At 42.6% G+C, this 17826-nt stretch overlaps 1 protein-coding gene across 2 annotated transcripts in view; it reads right to left on the reverse strand.

The window, feature by feature from the left end:
• Window positions 1-17826, reverse strand: part of CHRM3 (cholinergic receptor muscarinic 3) — a 476047-nt gene that overhangs the window by 252173 nt on the left and 206048 nt on the right. For both annotated transcript variants that reach the window (XM_073879001.1, XM_073879002.1), the window contains exon 3: window positions 14642-14704. The gene's annotated coding sequence lies outside the window, so the exon portion shown is untranslated. The remainder of the gene's footprint in view (window positions 1-14641; window positions 14705-17826) is intronic.

Consider the following 17826-nt stretch of genomic DNA (forward strand, 5'->3'; position numbering starts at 1 on the left):
GCTCATAGATACAGAGAACCAAACTGGTGGTTGCCGGAGGTGGGGGTAACAGGGTGGGTGAAACAGGTGGGGGGGGTCAAAAGGGACGAACTTCCAGTTCTAAGATAAGTAAGTCCTGGGATGTAATGTACAACATGGTGGCTAGAGTTACTAATACTGTACTGCATATATGCATGTTGCTAAGAGAGTAAATCTTAAAAGTTCTCATCACAAGAAAATAAGAATTCTGTAACTGTGTGTGGTGATGGATATTAACTAGACTTACTGTGCTGATCATTTCACCATGTACATAATATGAATCATTATGCTGCACACCTGAAACTAATATAACTTGTATGTCAATTATATCTCAGTTTAAAAAAATAATAGTTTTTATGGGGCGCCTGGTGGCTCAGTCGTTAAGCATCTGCCTTCGGCTCGGGTCATGATCCCAGGGTCCTGGGATAGAGCCCCGCATTGGGCTCCCTGCTCCACGGGAAGCCTGCTTCTCCCCCTCCCCCTGCTTGTGTTCCTTCTCTCGCTGTCTCTCTGTCAAATAAATAAAAATTAAAAAAATAAAAATAAAAATAAAAAATAATAGTTTTTCCAACTCATGTAAGCAATATTTGTTCATTACAAAAACTTAGAAAGGAAAAAATAAAAACATTTTACAAATCACTTATAATCCCAGTACCAATAACAGTTCTTTTTCTTTGCTTTTGCTTAATATTTATTTTTACCAAAAAAAGGGGGGCATGGCGTTAAGTCAATTGTTTCATTTCGTATTATTTGGGAAGCCTTTAAAAAGACGGTCCCTGAAGAGAAGACATTTCAAAACGACACTGAGATCGTGCCTGATTGTGCAGGTTAATGAACTCACTTTGCAGATGAGATGTCAGGTGGGCACCTGGCTCTGAGAGTAAATGGGATGAAGATGGCTAATCCTCAGTTTCAAGAATTTACACCAAGAGAGAAAGCTGGCCTGGGGCCATGTGCATGAGGACATCCGAAGTATGTTTAATTTTGGACTCCACGAAAATATCTTGAAACCAAGGCGCTCAAACAGCCTTTGTTAGAAAGACAGGGATAGATGGAAGTATGATTATCTCCCATTCAACAGATGGAAAAAAACCAGCTCAGCCAACAGCCCAGGGGGTCAAAGAAGGGACGAAAAGTTTTCGATGCAGTCTTGAGTTCTATTGTTAGATCTTGCAAATTTTGGTAAGAAACAAGAAACAGTTTAACTTTACTTTGCTTGGCCTTTTGGCCTGCAAAAATACTAAGGCAGGCTGACATTTCGGCTACAAATTTTGCAGCTGTGTAATCACTGGGGTCTGGGAGACCTTACTATACTTGGTTCAGCTCTTGAATGCCTTTTGAGACCAAGACAATAGGACTTATAATTAGCAAACTACCATAAGTCTCAGAGTGTGACACATCAAAAGAATTCTTCTTTTTTCTCTTTCCCTACACAGGGACATAAAAATAGAAAAAGTAACTAGTATATTTGCACTGCTACTCACACTAACTTTAAAAAAAATATATCGAAACCTGGAGCTTGGCAACAGCAATGCTCACTGTGATGTGAGCGAATTTTATTTTCCTCTAATATCGAGGCTTCCTGCTGACAGGGAAGAGTCACGTTCCAAAGGCAACTATTCCAAAACTGCCCTTTCATTCCCAATGTTACAAATCCAGGGCCTGAGTACTTTTCCTGGGCCACTCACATATGGATTCGGTCTCCCCAACTTCTTCCTGGTTTGAGCGAAATCACACACAGATGCCAGATAAATATTCTGAAACAGCTCCCTGATCATGTCAGTTCCCCATTCCCAAACAGTGCATGACTAGCCATTGCAGAGAAACCAGGAATTGAGCAGTCAAGGTCCTTCAAAACCTGATGCCCGCCTACCTTCAAAATGGACTCTCCCTCTCCAGCCCGGTGCAATCTGGAACTTCCAAAGTAGATTCTGCACCTTTCCTTCACGTGCCTCAACCTTCTCTGTCTTTTCTTCCTCAGGCTGTCTCCCCCACGAAGAGGGCAACTCCCTCTCAAGATTCCGTCCGTCCCCCAAGGCCAACCATAAACACCGCTCTCAGAAGCTCTGCTGACACCCAACCAGATGCCATCATTCCTTCCTCTGATCCTCTTTAGAAACTGTCCTCTAGGCCCACTTAGTTAATTCTGTCTTGCTTTTTCAGGGAGTGTGTCTCTTTTTCTGCTGCCACGCAAGGTGAAACGCTGAAGTCTCCCTTGAAAGTCTAGGTCATTTTTTTCCTGAAACAAACTTTCTGGGGTGTTTCTACAAAGGCGGCTGTCTCTGAAGACAGAACTAGCTTCTTATCCTCCCTACCTGCTCTCTTCCTATCCAAGGGGATACCATCTCACTCATTCCACCACGCATTGCTAGCAAATGATGTAATTCAGCACCTTAGCTTGGTTATTCAGCCTCTCATCCCAGGATGATTTTTAATTGTGAAATCTGTTAGGCTCCCTTCTCCCGACAAGCTCTTTGAACAAGGAACAATATACTGGCTTAAGGACCACTTCCCCTGGTTCTCACAACTCTGAGGCAGGCTAATGGCGGCCATCTTATACCTCTGGGGAGGACAAGGAAGCTCGAAGAGGATGACTGACCTGTCCATAGGAATGTGAGTAGAAAAAACGTTTGGTGGCAGAAGGAGACTCAGAGAAACTGTCAGATCTACTTGGAAGTTCCTGCTGAGTCTAGGACTGGGAAAGTAGAGTGAAAGGTCATGGGGAGAACTCTTCTTCCTCACCATTTCCTTTCCCTCTTGCTCAGCAGAAGGGAGATAATAAAAATAGCTAAGATTTATCAAGTGTTTACTAAAGGGCAGGCACTACACAAGCATTTTACACGTAATAATCGCATTTACATGAGATGATGATATTTATGAGGTACCTATAATTGCAGAAGGCAGGGGATGAAACGGTATCAGAAAATCAGCTTGCCTGAGGTAGACTCGGGATTTGAATCCACATCACTTTGCATTAAAGTCCACGTTTCTAATCACCAGACCAATACCTCTCAAACTTTAATTCAAGATTGAATGCCACACACCTAGAGAACTCGTTAATGGCAGGTTCTGATTCAGTAGGGTTGTTATGGGGTCTGAGATTCTGCATTTGCAGTAAGTTCCCGGGTGATGCTGATGCTCATGGTCCACCGATGGCACTTTACTCCCTTTAGAAAGTGCTAGAGTTAGTCACTCAGGCCACTGACATTCTCATTCTGGAGACTAGTCTGGGGCAGGGGAAGAAGGAAGCATGAAGGATCCCCAACTCCGTCTTAGCCAAGCCTACTCTTCAAGCTTCTCTGAACGCCCGTCACTGTGGCTGTGCTATGTTGCATAACTCCAGCTTTAAATCCTGCCTTCCTTGTGCTTTCCTAGGAATGTTTTCTTTTTGCAGCACATATACATTATTTCAGGTAATACTTAATGGTATCATTTTGTACCGTAATCTTTTTCCAGCTGTCTGGAACACAATCTCATCTACACTTACATTACATTATATGCATTTCAGAATGCCTTGCCTTTTTTCCTTGATTTGATACATCAAGTCATATAAAATTCCCTAATTATAGGGGCGCCTGGGTGGCGCAGAAGGTTGAGCGTCCAACTCTTGGTTTCGGCTCAGGTTGTGATCTTGAGATTGTGGGACTAGGGGAGACAAAAGCAAGAAGAGCTACTCCAGGTACACTTTGAGGATCGGTGCAAATGATCATGGTTAAGCCATGATCTAATACTAGGAAGAGGCACCAGTGAGCTTGAGGGAAGGTGGGGCAGAGCACAACACCTTAGACATAAGGGCGGAGAGCAGGGGGGACGTTGAGAAATGGGAGAAGTGAAGTTTGAGAATTAGGCAAAAAATCAAATTACACGCTAAGAAGACTAGTTTTTTTTTTCTTTTTAAGTCAATGGAGAGTCTATTTCAAACAATGCAACCGTTAATATTTATTGAGGGCTTACAATGTGCCATTTATTATCTTTACAACACTTCTGTGAGGCAGGTGTTAACTATTTTTTCCATTTTATATATAAGAAAACTGAGAGCCATAGAAGTTAAAGAATGTTGAAGGTCACACAACTAGGAAGTGGCTCAATTTGAATTCTGATTAGATTTTCACTTCAGAAAGAGAAATCTAACCAAAGAGGCAAAGAATCTGTACTCAGGAAACTATAAAATACTCATGAAAGAAATTGAAGAAGACACAAAGAAATGGAAAAATGTTCCATGCTCATGGATTAGAAGAACAAATATTGTGAAGATGTCAATGCTACCTAGAGCAATCTACACATTCAATGTACCCACATCAAAATACCATCCACTTTTTTCAAAGAAATGGAACAAATAATCCTAAAATTTGTATGGAACCAGAAGAGACCTCGAACAGCCAGAGGAATGTTGAAAAAGAAAAGCAAAGCTGGCGGCATCACAATTCCGGACTTCCAGCTCTATTACAAAGCTGTCATCATCAAAACAGTACGGTACTGGCACAAAAACAGACACATAGATCAATGGAACAGAATCGAGAGCCCAGAAATGGACCCTCAACTCTATGGTCCACTCATCTTTGACAAAGCAGGAAAGAATGTCCAATGGAAAAAAGACAGTCTCTTCAACAAATGGTGTTGGGAAAATTGGACAGCCACACGCAGAAGAATGAAACTGGACCATTTCCTTACACCACATACAAAAATAGACTCCAAATGGTTGAAAGACCTAAACGTGAGACAGGAGTCCATCAACATCCTAAAGGAGAACACAGGTAGCAACCTCTTCGACCTCGGCCGCAGCAACTTCTTCCTAGAAACATCACCAAAGGCAAGGGAAGCAAGGGCAAAAATGAACTATTGGGACCTCATCAAGATAAAAAGCTTTTGCACAGCAAAAGAAATAGTCCACAAAACCAAAAGACAACCGACAGAATGGGAGAAGATATTTGCAAATGACACATCCCAGATAAAGGGATAGTATCCAGAATCTATAAAGAACTTCTTAAAGTCAATACCCAAAGAACAAATGATCCAATCAAGAAATGGCCAGAAGACATGAACAGACATTTTTCCAAAGAAGACATCCAAATGGCCAACAGACACATGAAAAAGTGCTCCACATCACTCGGCATCAGGGAAATCCAAATCAAAACCTCAATGAGATACCACCTCACACCAGTCAGGAGGGCTAAAATTAACAAGTCAGGAAGTGACAAATGTTAGTGAGCATGTGGAGAAAGGGGAACCCTCCTACACTGTTGGTGGGAATGCAAGCTGGTGCAGCCACTCTGGAAAACAGTATGGAGGTTCTTAAAAAGTTGAAATAGAGCTACCATACGATCCAGCAATTGCGCTACTGGGTATTTACCCCAAAGATACAAATGTAGGGATCCGAAGGGGTATGTGCACCCCGATGTTTATAGCAGCAATATCCACAATAGCCAAACTGTGGAAAGAGCCAAGATGCCCATCGACAGATGAATGGGAAAAGAAGAAGTGGTATATACATATACAACGGAATATTATGCAACCATCAAAAAGAATGAAATCTTGCTATTTGCAATGATGTGGATGGAACTGGAGGGTATTATGCTGAGCGAAATGAGTCAATCATATGGCCTCACTGATATGAGGAATTCTTAATCTCAGGAAACAAACTGAGGGTTGCTGGAGTGGTGGGGGGTGGGAGGGATGGGTATTAAGGAGGGCACGTTCGGCACGGAGCACTGGGTGTTATACACAAACAATGAATCATGGAACACTGCATCAAAAACTAATGATGTAATGTATGGTGATTAACATAACATAATAAAAAAAAGAAAATAAAAAAAAGAAAGATAAAGGGATGTTTCTGGGTTGCACCTGTCTAATAATGCACATAACTGTAGGACAGAGACCATGGAGAACCAGGGAGCTCAAGGGGAGCAGGGGTGTTCAGTTCTGCTGTTCTGGTTAGGGAGTGGGTGGTGAAAACCTGTAGAGAGAGTTGTCTGGTTGGATATATAGATATGGATGAGGCAAAGACGGCTAACCTAGAGGCACAGATTTGAGGCATTGGGCTAAAGGTCATAGTCTAAGCCTGGAAGTTAAGTGACATAAGAAGAATTCTGAACAGAGCTTTGTGGGGGCAGAGAAGAGGATTTGCACTTAGGCAGGTGACAGAAGAAGAAAAGAGAGAGAGAAGGAAGGAAGGAACGAGGGTAGGAAGGAAGAAGAGAGAGAGAGAGAGAGGACAAACTGACAAGGGGGAAAGAGGTAACAATGAGATTCAAGGAGAGGGAAGTCCCTTGCAACCAAGGAAAGACAAAACTTCAAAAAGGCCTATGGCAACAAAACTTGCAGAGACCTCAGGAAAGGTAGGCATCAAGACTTGTTGGCGTTCATCAACTACTAGGAGATCCCCACTCATTTCTGCAGCGGCATTCCTGGTGAAAAGGGGGGACCCGGAGGCCAGGCTGCAGTGCGTTCAGGAATGCACGGAGGAGGAGGAAACCTAAGGAAAGAATTAGGGTCAGGGAGGGCTGCAGGAAGAGAAGGATGGAGAGACAGAAATGGAAAGAGAACTTAGGCAGGGTGTTGTCTGCTTCTTCTTTATGATGTGAACCCATTTTTCATTTACATATGAAAGGTGAATCATCAAAAGAATTGAAAAGTGTGAAGACGCAGGAGACTTCTTAGTGCTGTCTTCCTGAATCTATTCTTCCCTCACTCAGATGGGGGGCAGTTTCCTCTTCAGTCTTTAACGTCCTTGTTCCCGATGAAAGCTACCCACCTATTTTCCCCCCTTCCGTCTAGTTCCACACAGCGTTGCCCAGTTAATTTTCCTCCTCTTATGCCCTGGCTCGTACTCCTTCAGTGGTACTCTGATTTTTCAGATAGGATCCAAGCTCCTTTAGATTTACAAAGTCGTTCTCATTCTGCTCGACCCCAACTCTCCCCATCCTTGGAGTCCACCCCACACATCCACACACAAGCCAGAAACCTGAAGCTGCACCTGCATCCTGCCCCATGATCCCTCGCAATGCCCACAGGTTTCTTTCGCCCATGTAAGTCCTACCCTCCCTCGAGTCTCTGTATATATCACCCTTTTGACGCCCCTGAAAGCATAAAGAAATGTTACCTCTTGCTCTGCCCTGGTATGTCATTAACGCATCCTTTTCATGAATATGATCTAAAAGCTCATGTAGGTCTATCACTGAGAAAAGCATCAAGGTTGTAAACTCGCTAAAGCGACAGCCCACGACAACCACCGGGTCAGGATTTCTTTGCTACTTAAACGACTTAGTGACATTCCTTTTATCTTGTCTTCTATTTAACACTTACATCATTACAAAAATGTGTCCAACTTCTCATCCAAACTGGACTGCATGTTCTTTCAGGAAAGAAGCTGTGTATTAAAGAATGGGTACAGATCATCTAAGATTTCTATCTTAGGAACATACAGCAGGAACTGAATAACTACTTTGCTGAAAAAGAAAACTGGACAGAATTTGCGGTTTTAGAATAAGAAGAAGCTGCGCAAATGGAATTTTCTTTCCCCCCCTGTGATATGCTAGAATGTAAATGGAGCACATCCAAAGCTTTGGCCTTTTATCGCATTATGAGATCTTTGTTTTTTCCAAGTCATGAATTCAAACAGGTGCTTTGAGTTGATTTCTTCTTATAGTGGCATGCATGCTGCGTGTTGTTTGGTGTGAAGACTATGCCTCTGGTTTTCACATTCTTTTCTACAATGTTTTTATTGTAACAAGCTCTTTCATTTCTCTTGGAATGTGATTGAATTTCTGTATGTTATGGAACTATTTCTAAAACCCCCTTTTAGTTAAAAAGTGTCACCTACCTAGTTAAAAAGTGTCGCCTCCAAACTTGGATTTTTATGAAATGAATCACCTCTATGACTTTACCAGATTACTCTAGTTTTCGCAAGCTGCTCTTTTGTTGCAAGTTTTTAATAGTCGTCTCATAAGATTTATTTAATTTTTGATCTCCATCTCCTGCTACCATTTGTGTGTTTGTTTTAAATGGGATTCTGTGATGTATTTTGATAATTTAATCAACTTTGGGGGGCATTTTATTTCTTTTGCATATAGCATAACGCGGATATTTGTTTCCCAAAGGTTCCTTTTATCTTGTTCCCGATTTGGATGTTCTTTTCCCTTTAGTTCAACTGTTCCTCTGAGAATGTAATCATTTTTTTTTTTTAATGCACTGCTTTTATTTGGGTCATTTCTGAAAACTTTTTCATCTATTTCCACATAATGTGTTGCAATCTTGCTAGAGAACTATTGGATTGACTACCTCCCCCACATGTGCCTTTTTGAACCCGATTGTAGGGCTTCCCACACGCGGGGCTCCTGCGCCCTGGCGGGGTGGGATACCTGTGGATGTCCACAGAGCCCTGGGTGGACGTGCCGATCCCCCAGAAGGCAGGTGTGGCCGAGCACAGGCTGGTCCTGAGTTCTCACGGGCTGCAAGCGTGATGGCGACACCAGGCACCTGCTGCCACTCTGTGACGCTCTGAGCACAGCCGAGGTGGGCCCTGCCACCTGGACATCAAACTTAGTGCCCAGCCACACAGTGAGCCGCTGCCCTCATACACAAGGGGCTGTGAGCCCTGGGAGGTACAGCTGGTGGCACAAGTTGCTGAAGGGCATGATGCAGAATTGGGAGGAGTAAGGGCTGCAAAGGATCCAGGCCGGGGCACCCTGGGGGGTGAGGACAGCTCTCTGTGGCAGGCCCAGATCTCTGTTTTCGCCTAAAGCGGATTCTTCTGTCCAGCACCGCCCTGCAACCCAGGCAGCGGGACGCACCACCATGTCCCTGTGGTTCTGTTGTGTCACCGTCTCGCTCCTCAGAGTGCAGTCCGTATCGGCATCAGCCTCACCGGGGAGCACATCAGAAATGCCAAAGCTCAGGCCTGCCTCAGCCCTTCCGAATCAGAATCTGTATTTTAACAGGTGCATACGCATTAGTGTTTGAGGAGTGCTGCATCCGAGGGTCCGCTCTGGATTTCCTGTGGCCACGAAATGCCCTCTGCAAGGGAAATGCCCACAGGGAGTCAGTTTCTTCTAGACAAGCTTCATACCTGCAGGTCCTCAGAATCCCCAGAGTCTGCTCAGTGCTTAGGGCATAAGTGGTTTCTTCACTAGATGCATCCTCAAGTGCCCCTGGGGCTCAATGGCTGGCCAAGGGACAGCTGTGACACAGTGGGGAAAGGAGGACACTAGACCTGCAGGCTGAGTGTCCACAAGAATGCTCCCAAAGCGAGGCCCCTGGAGGAGCAGGGAAGAGCCAGGGGTGGGGAGGGGGGTGGGCCCAGGGACTCCACCTGCACTTTTCCTCCTGGTTCCACACATAGACTGAAACCCACTCTTGCCCTTTTAGAGGGGTCCAACCTATGTGTAGGGTGATGGCTATAGAAGAATCTATGCTTTCCAAGAAGTTTTAAAATACTTGATACTAAGGGCACCTGGGTGGCTCAGTCAGCTAAGCCCCTGCCTTCAGCTCAGGTCATGATCCCAGGGTCCTGGGCTCGAGCCCCGTGTTGGGCTCCCTGCTCCGTGGGGAGCCTGCTTCTCCCTCTCCCTCTGCTCCTGCCCCTGCTTGTGTGTGCTCTCTCTTTGTCAAATAAATTAATTAATTAAAAAATTCAAAAAAAATACTTGAAGGTGCCTGGGTGGCTCAGTCGGTTAGGCGACTGCCTTCGGCTCAGGTCATGATCCTGGAGTCCCGGGATCAAGTCCCACATCAGGCTCCCTGCTCAGCGGGGAGTCTGCTTCTCCCTCTGACCCTTCCCCCTCTCATGTGCTCTCTCTCTCTCTCTCATTCTCGCTCTCTCAAATAAATAAATAAATAAAATCTTTAAAAACAAAAACAAACGAAAACAAAAACACAAAAAAAATACTTGATACTAAAGAAGTTAGGTTGGATTCCAAAATCATTTGCCTTAAGAAATTTCAACAAAGCATTTGTCAGTGAAAGAAAGTAATAGCTGTTAGATTCTTTAAACATAATTTCAATTGCAGGAAACTCCTGAATGGCTATAAAACAGGTTTTCTATCATCTACTTGTTCTTACCAAGCATCATACAGATAGTGACTGTCAAAACTTCAGCCAGACCATTGATCAAGAATTACAGGTTACTCTTTCTAACCTAGTACCTGATAAGAAAAAGTGATATGTAAATTTACACTTCTCATGAAAACATTTGAAAGTATTGTATTGGAAAATTCTATATAAATTCAATACTCAGTATTGTTCCCAACACTTATTTTCTCATCTCTCAATACTAAGAATACATATTGAATTTTTTTCTGCAAAATTCCATATGGATGCTCCCAAATCTTGTCTAATTTACCCATGTACCACAAAAACATCACAGGTGCATAAAAAAAGTGAAAAAGGGTGAGAAACATGTATCTACCTAGACAGAGCTGATTAAGAAAAGCTGAGGTGTCCAGAACAGGCAGGGTGGAGAAGAATATTCCTTCACATTACACATGCAGTATGTCTTTGGATCACAAAAACCTATTATTTCTGAATTTTATTAGAAATATATCCTTTAATAAAGTGCATTTCCTTCCTTTGTGCAATTTGAAAAAAACAGATTTTTTCCCCTCAACAGATCAGCTTCAAATTTTTTTTTCACATTTTCCTAACATGTAATTATCATCTTCCAAAGACCCAAAAGTGCTGTCAATGTGACTGAAATCAGAATGTAAATATTTTATAAAGAGCTGTCAAATCTCAATTGGCAGAAAACAAAAAGGCCCTGAGTTGCTGTAATCCAACCACAAGGCTACATCATTTAATTGACAGATAAGACATTTTTCTAGTTTCCATTTTCCCATCAGCATTTTAATACATTAGCATGGCGTGCCACTCTGGATAGTCACTGTGACAATTTACTTGAAGATGGAATGAATTCTGAAATGCTCTTGGGGAGATGCCTAGCACAGTAACTGAATTCTGTTTCATGGAACATTTTTCACACTCAGTGTGTTTGGAATGCCTGTTACTAACACGGACTGCATATTGGCATCCAGGGAATAATGACATGCCCATTAAAAAAAAAAATTAAGGCAAAAGGCTCTTAGCAGTTCAATATTTTATTATTTCAGTCTTTGGAGCCTTCACTCAACAAACATTTCTGATCGCCTATGTGCCAGGCTTAGCTAATAAATCTATGTAAGATCCAAAGGATTGCCCTCTGCCACCCATCATCACAGATCAAAAACGCTGCTAGGAAGAATACCCGAGGTGGTCCCTCCTGAAGATTTACTGCTGCTTCTCTGTGCATTGCTGTCTGTCCCTCTCTCCAGAAGGTTTGTTTTTCCGTTTCATCTTTACCTTTATTTTTTTTCCCCTTCCTTCCTAAGCAATAGACTCATGGGAGACATCTATAAGCCCTGCTTAACTTCTTTTGGGATATCGGACCTATGGGATTTTCTGCCTCTACATTCATGCATTCGGTAAATATTTACGAAGCTTCTTGCAGGGAACAGGCATCCTTACAGGTGCCGTGGTTTTGGCAACGAAGAAACAGACAAGGCCCTGCCCTCACGGAGCTTAGATCATTCTATGGCAAGAGATAAAGAACAAACTGTACACAAACGTGGCTAAATTCTTCATGTCTTGCCTAAATCCCTTAAGTTGGACGTGTAGGTATTTTTACCGCAAGGGGGTATTTTAGTATGCTTTACAAAAGAAATTTTCTAGTTTTTAGAAGGAATCCAATTTGGGTGCCCGGGCTAGTGCTCACTTCCATGGGGTGGTTAGGGAAGGCTTTAGCAGCTGAGATGTGAATGGGAAGGGCCCCAGGAAGCAGGCAAGAACACAAAGAAACACACTCACAGAATGGTAAAAAGGACAGACGCTGGAGCTGGGAGGCAAGGAGAAAAGGATGGGATGTGTAAGTCATGGTCGTGCATCGGAGTGTTGCCCTTGATGCAGGGGAAGGAGTTGAAGGGTTTCGAGCAGGTCTCAAGCAGAAGAGACGCAGATGTGACGTGGGTTCCCTAGGCACGAGCTGTTGCACACGGAATGGATTTTGGTAAGGCAAGAATGGGAGCCAGACCATCGGGAAGCTCACGCAGTGGTCCAGGCAAAACCGAATGACTTGGGGTAGGGTCGTAACAGAAGACGCAAAAGGAAATGGAGAGATTCAGGATCTATTTGCAAGAAAGGAAAGGGACAGGAAAATCACCAAGAACGCATAGATTCAGAGGCCAAAAGGAAAGCTTGGCTTTAGCAGAGACAGCATGTCGCCGCATTCGCAAAGGAGATCCGACGAGGTAAGCTATTATTTTACACTAAGAGAAGATCGGAATATCTGACACCCTCAATTTACAAATAAAGAACAAAGGTCCTGAGAGGTGAGAAGGCATTTTTAAGCCTCAGTAGAGCTGGCTGTCACCTGTACTGCCCCTCTCATATTTTCCGGCCCAGAGACTTTTCCATTACCCAAGCACCTCCTTCGCTGTCCTTCCCTGGCTCAGCTCAGTACCTATTCAATGTTGTGCACGACTTTCTTTCGAAAGGAGTTTCTTTATATAATTTCTTTCACCTGCATTTCCCCCCCTGAACCCAATAAGTATGAGTGAAGTAACAGAGACTGTTAGAAGGAGAATATTTAATATCAGGACTGTAGGTTAAAAGCTGAATTTTGGTGGCCATATTGAGACCATTAGTCCTGAACATTTATTTCAAAAAAAAAATTTTAAAAGGCAAAAATAACCCAACTCGGAAGTAATGTGTTCTTCACCTGCTTTCATAGGCAATTCTAATTCATCTTGATTCCCCCCAATTAGATTTTTCCCTCTTCTTTTTTATTTTTTTTAATGTGGAAGAGTCTCAGTTCACTTAGTTTTTATAAATGGATAATCCAAAGGGAATTCTGTGTTATTGAAGAGCAAGCATTCAAAGGGTTTAGTGAGTCGGCAATGCCACTGACTAGCTAGCAGATGTGATCAGCAACAGCACAAGCTCCTAGCAGATACTGTCAGAATAAGCATCAAGGTAGCAGCGTCCCGGGAAAGGAATCTGACGGGTCCAGTTCAAACCTCGCCTTTGACACCTATGATCACAGGACACAGTTCTTAACATCTCGGTTTCCTCGTCTGTACGTGGGGATACTAACACCTTGACGGCACTCCTGTGAAGAGTAAAGAGGCATATCTAGCACAACGCCCAGATCTGAATGCCTGTGAATCAGCTATGTCTGTATTCGGCTCTGAGTGTCAGGAGACCTAACTAATCAGGGTCATGCCACAGGAGAGCCGATGGTAGGCTCACGAGAGCACAAGAACGTCATCAAGGAGTCAAGCTCATTTACCTTCCCACTCCAACATCTCTGGCTGTGGTGTGGCTTGCTGCCTTGGAAGAGACTGCCTATCCCAGAGCTAGCTGGTTCTTAGAGAGAGCAAAGGACGTGGCCCAGAGCCCACCTTTCATATGTAAACCAAGCAATCCAGGATCCACAGTCCCAGTTCTCCTCTAACTCACACCCCAAGATAGGATTTCCTGAGCTCTAAGTCACCCAGCACCTGGGACCAGGCGGCCAGAGCCCACCCCTACAACCCAGAGCCCACCTACACTCTTCCAACTGGCCAATCCTCAACCGTTTGCCCCACCCTGCACAGCTAGTCCCGCAGACAATCCTGGTAAAGACTTTGACTTAGACTTTGTCCTTTCTCTTCTGTCTCCAGACCAAACCTGGTGCTTCCTCAGATGGCCCTGGAGGCAAGGAGTGGCCCTTCTTTCAGGATATGTGAGTAATAAATTCTTTCAATGGTATTGACTGTCATCACTCAGTCACCTTGATAAGTTAAAATCCGTGGCTCCAAATTTTAGAACAGCTTTCCAGGTAGGAAGATGGAGTAATAACAAGGAAAATGTTCCCAAAGATATTCTGCTCTTTTATTTCAGGAAGGGAAAAAATTCAGGAAGGGAAGCCCCTCCGCCCCGCAGTGTTCACCATCTAGAGTTCATTAGCCAGAACTGGGTTATGTGGCCTCAATAAAGGGATCAGGGAAGGCAAAGATTTTGTAAACTAGGCATTTCACTGTCCTTAAAAACATCAGAATTATTATTATTATTATTATTTGGAAGGGAAAAGGGTTATTAGGTAGCTAAAATTGCTAATAATTTATTAACAATGTTTAAAGGAGATTAAACTTTTTCACATCTCTCTTTATATTCACTATCAGATTTTGTACAGCATTTTTGGATAAGATGATGTAAATCAAGGGATGATATTTAAGCTTTTACGAATTAGACGAGCTAGAAGATTCTATATATGCTAAAAATTAAAACATTTTGCATTAATTTCCAATAACCCCATGTTGCTACAATTAAGATACAAATGAGTCTTTGAAATAAAATGACTTATTTCCTATTTTAACAAGCATGCTTTCATTGTAATTTTGAATATGATCAGCAAATAAGTAAAAAAAGATAAAGATACTAAGACACAAAAATCAAGCACTACTGTAGAGCTATGTTAAGATGCACAGAAAGTAATCAGAAATCATGCTGAAAAACACCAACTTAGAAATTCCTATTCCTCATTAACCTGTTCCACCGATCAAGCCATAAGTCCTTTTATTAAAGCAAAGAACTCAACCCCCAAAGGAGATCTTACCTTATAGTACCTTAGTGGAAATTCTGAATGTCATTTATTTGGCCTCTGATCAGAACACAGGTGCTAGAAGAGAATTAAGAAAATGGGGTTAACATACAACCCTAGGAAGGGAAAAGTCAGTAGGTTACACAAAAGGATTTGAGGAAATGTCAGAAAATTACAGAATTTTCTAATGAAAGTGATCTCATAGATCAGGGTGCCTAACCATCTCATATAACAGATGAGGATACACGTGGTCAGAGAGTGAAGGTCCCTGTCATTGGCAGAAGAAACGCATCTATTGACTTTCTACGAAAGGTTCTTTGTATATAGCTCTACTCCTCACACCCACCAAAGCTCCGGTCACAGTGAAAGGACATAAAACAAGAAGAGATAACAATAGAAGTTGCCCGTTCCTTCATTTCATATTTTAGTGATGGTATCCTTGTTTTCTCAGCCAGTGGGTTATTACTATCTACTGCCCTTAGAAGCTCGGGTCTGGTACCTTCTCCAGATGCTACGGACACACACACACACACACTCACACATGGCCAGATCTGCTTAGCCCACTTCTTACACAGAGTTAGAGTCAAATCTTAAAGAAGATCCCCCAACCCCATTTCGGACACTGGCATTCACATTTTTAGAGTGTACAGAGTCTGAGATTTAGGCCAGAACCTTAGGAAAGCTTTTAGAAGGTTGACTAAAGGAAGAAAAAGAGGCATCAAGTTCCATGAGCAGAGAACGAAGGAAGTGTGTTCGTGTCAAGGACGTCACTGGGGACGCAAAGTCAGGAGGGACTAATAAGGGCAATGGGAGAACTTGTTCGGGATGGGGACTGACAAGATGTTGAGATGTTGCTGGGTTTTTAAAAGAAGGACCTTGTAGTTTCTTGGGGGGGGTGAAGGTGAGGTCAGACCATAGGAAGGAAGAGGCTGTGAAGTGAGAAGCTGAGGGTTCCCAGGGTGTGTGTGACAAGAGGGGCTCAGGGCAGCCTCTGAGAGTGGGGTCTACAAGATAAGCCTAGAGATGGAAAGAAACGTTTCATTCATAATCAGAAACAGATTTGTGTTTTGCATGTCTCTCTTTTTTAAAGTATCCATCTACAAAGGATTGGGAAAAAGGGAAAGAAAGAGAAGTCACTGGTCCTGCATCAGTTTGAGAAGCTTTGTCCTATAGAGAACATCCTTTTCTAGATACCAGCATCTCCTCAGGAGATAACATACGAGCAACTGAAACATCAAGAGAATATGCGGCAATATTGACATTCCCGTTCTTATTAGAGGAAGTGGTGGGAAAGTCACCAAATAACACACTTCAGTGGGAGGATACAGACATTTTGGTCTCTGGTCTCTAACATGCAGAGGTTTTCAGCCATGTGGGGCATGCCAGTAAGCCTAGACTTCATCTTTCGCCGTTGGTCCCTTCTAGAATCTAACAAGTCCAAGGGCGAGTGAATCCCACAGAGGCACGTCACTCCTCTTACTGTAACCTACTAAGTGTCCTGCACATAGTAGTTGCTCAATAAGTATTTGTTATATGGATTTTATCATTAAATTTGACCATTATCCAGAACACATCTACCTAATTTACAAGGAGAAGTCCCAACATGCCTACATAGTGGGATTCAGATCATTTTAATAAGTAAATACATATCTCTCAATAAAATAAAATGAAGCCACACAAGTAATGATAAACACTACTCAGTCATTAAAGTGTCTGCTAATAAAAATATCTCGTTCACTAAATGAACTGGAGAACAACTGAGATTGAATACCTTGAAGTATTTCTAAGTTTCTCTAACGTTAGACTTGGGAAAGCATTTATTTTGAAAACCAATGAGAGAACTGGCTTTCATCCTAACTTCAAATGACTTCTATTGCAAATTAACTGCACATGACATTCATTTAGGGGTGAGCTTCAAATCTCTGAGTATAGATGACAGGCTCTACCAAATCCCAGCAAACACGGTTCAAAGGGTTATATAATGAAAATATGATTGGCGATTCCAGAGCTTGTTGTCATAATCCTGCAGTTAGCCAAATCAAGAGGAACACGAAGCCTGAGACAGAATAATAACTAGGGAGAGGCGGATAAGACACCTCATTCAATAGGCCAACACAATATTACTTTAAGGATGTATATAGAGAAAGTAGGTGTTTTTGTTAATGTCCTTAAATAGTTTCTTTCTGTACGTCATTGGGTACTTACAGACGTAATGAAGTGGCAATGAGGTGACAGGTCTGGACTTTTAGTATAACCATCTGAGCGGTCCCATTTCCTTCAGTCTTTTCCAAAAAGTCATTATTTGCCTACTTTTTAATTATTGTGAGCATGCATATTGCTCTTATCTCCTGGAAGACACAGACCACTTGAGCAGATGTTTTGCAATCCAAGTGAATGATAACTCAATCCACAGCCATCTGATTTAGACAGCACCATACCTGCTCACAGCTCCGAAATAAATAAGTTTAATTAGCTAATTTAATTTCTTGCATTCAGCTGAAATCAGATCCCAGCCTCTTAAGACACAGAATATTCCTTTTTAATTTCACAATATAGCTTTAGTTTTTAACTTGCCTTATCTGAAAACCAAAATAACAAGTGTTTTGACAAAAGTTGTGCCTGACAGCCTGTTTTATGGGAATAGGATAAATATGGTTCTAAAAATGTATATATTATCCTAAGTCTGGTTTGCATTAAGTTCTTATTTAAAAGCGGGATTCACTAAGTATCTGTGCTCACTCAGATGTTGTGTTATATGCTAACTCGTTCCCTCCAAGTCCATTTTCTCATTTTTCAAGCCATCCCATCCAGAAAGGAAAGACAGAGGTAATTTTTTTTAAAAAGATTTTTTAAAAAGATTTGTCTACCTGAGAGAGAGAGCGAGGGAGCACGTGAGTGGGGGCTAGAGGCAGAGGGAGAGAATCTTCAAGCCAACTCCCCACTGAGCATGAAGCCCACGCAGAGCTCAATCCCACAACGCACAAGATCACAACTTGAGCTGAACCCGAGTCAGACACTTAACCGACTGAGCCACCCAGAGATAATTAAAACATGAAATTGTTCTTATGAATGAAATTATGTATTCCTCTGCTATAATCCCCAATCTGCAGATGAGGCTCAGGAATCAAGTTAACTCTCTCAGAGTTGTCCAGTGAGTGATGCGTAAAGCTGCTGGCCAGGCTTGGACCCTATCCATTTCC

Source organism: Callorhinus ursinus, unplaced genomic scaffold, assembly GCF_003265705.2.
Source record: "Callorhinus ursinus isolate GAN/ISIS: 27379988/994484 unplaced genomic scaffold, GSC_fseal_2.0 scaffold32, whole genome shotgun sequence".
NCBI classification, from domain to species: Eukaryota; Metazoa; Chordata; class Mammalia; order Carnivora; family Otariidae; genus Callorhinus; species Callorhinus ursinus.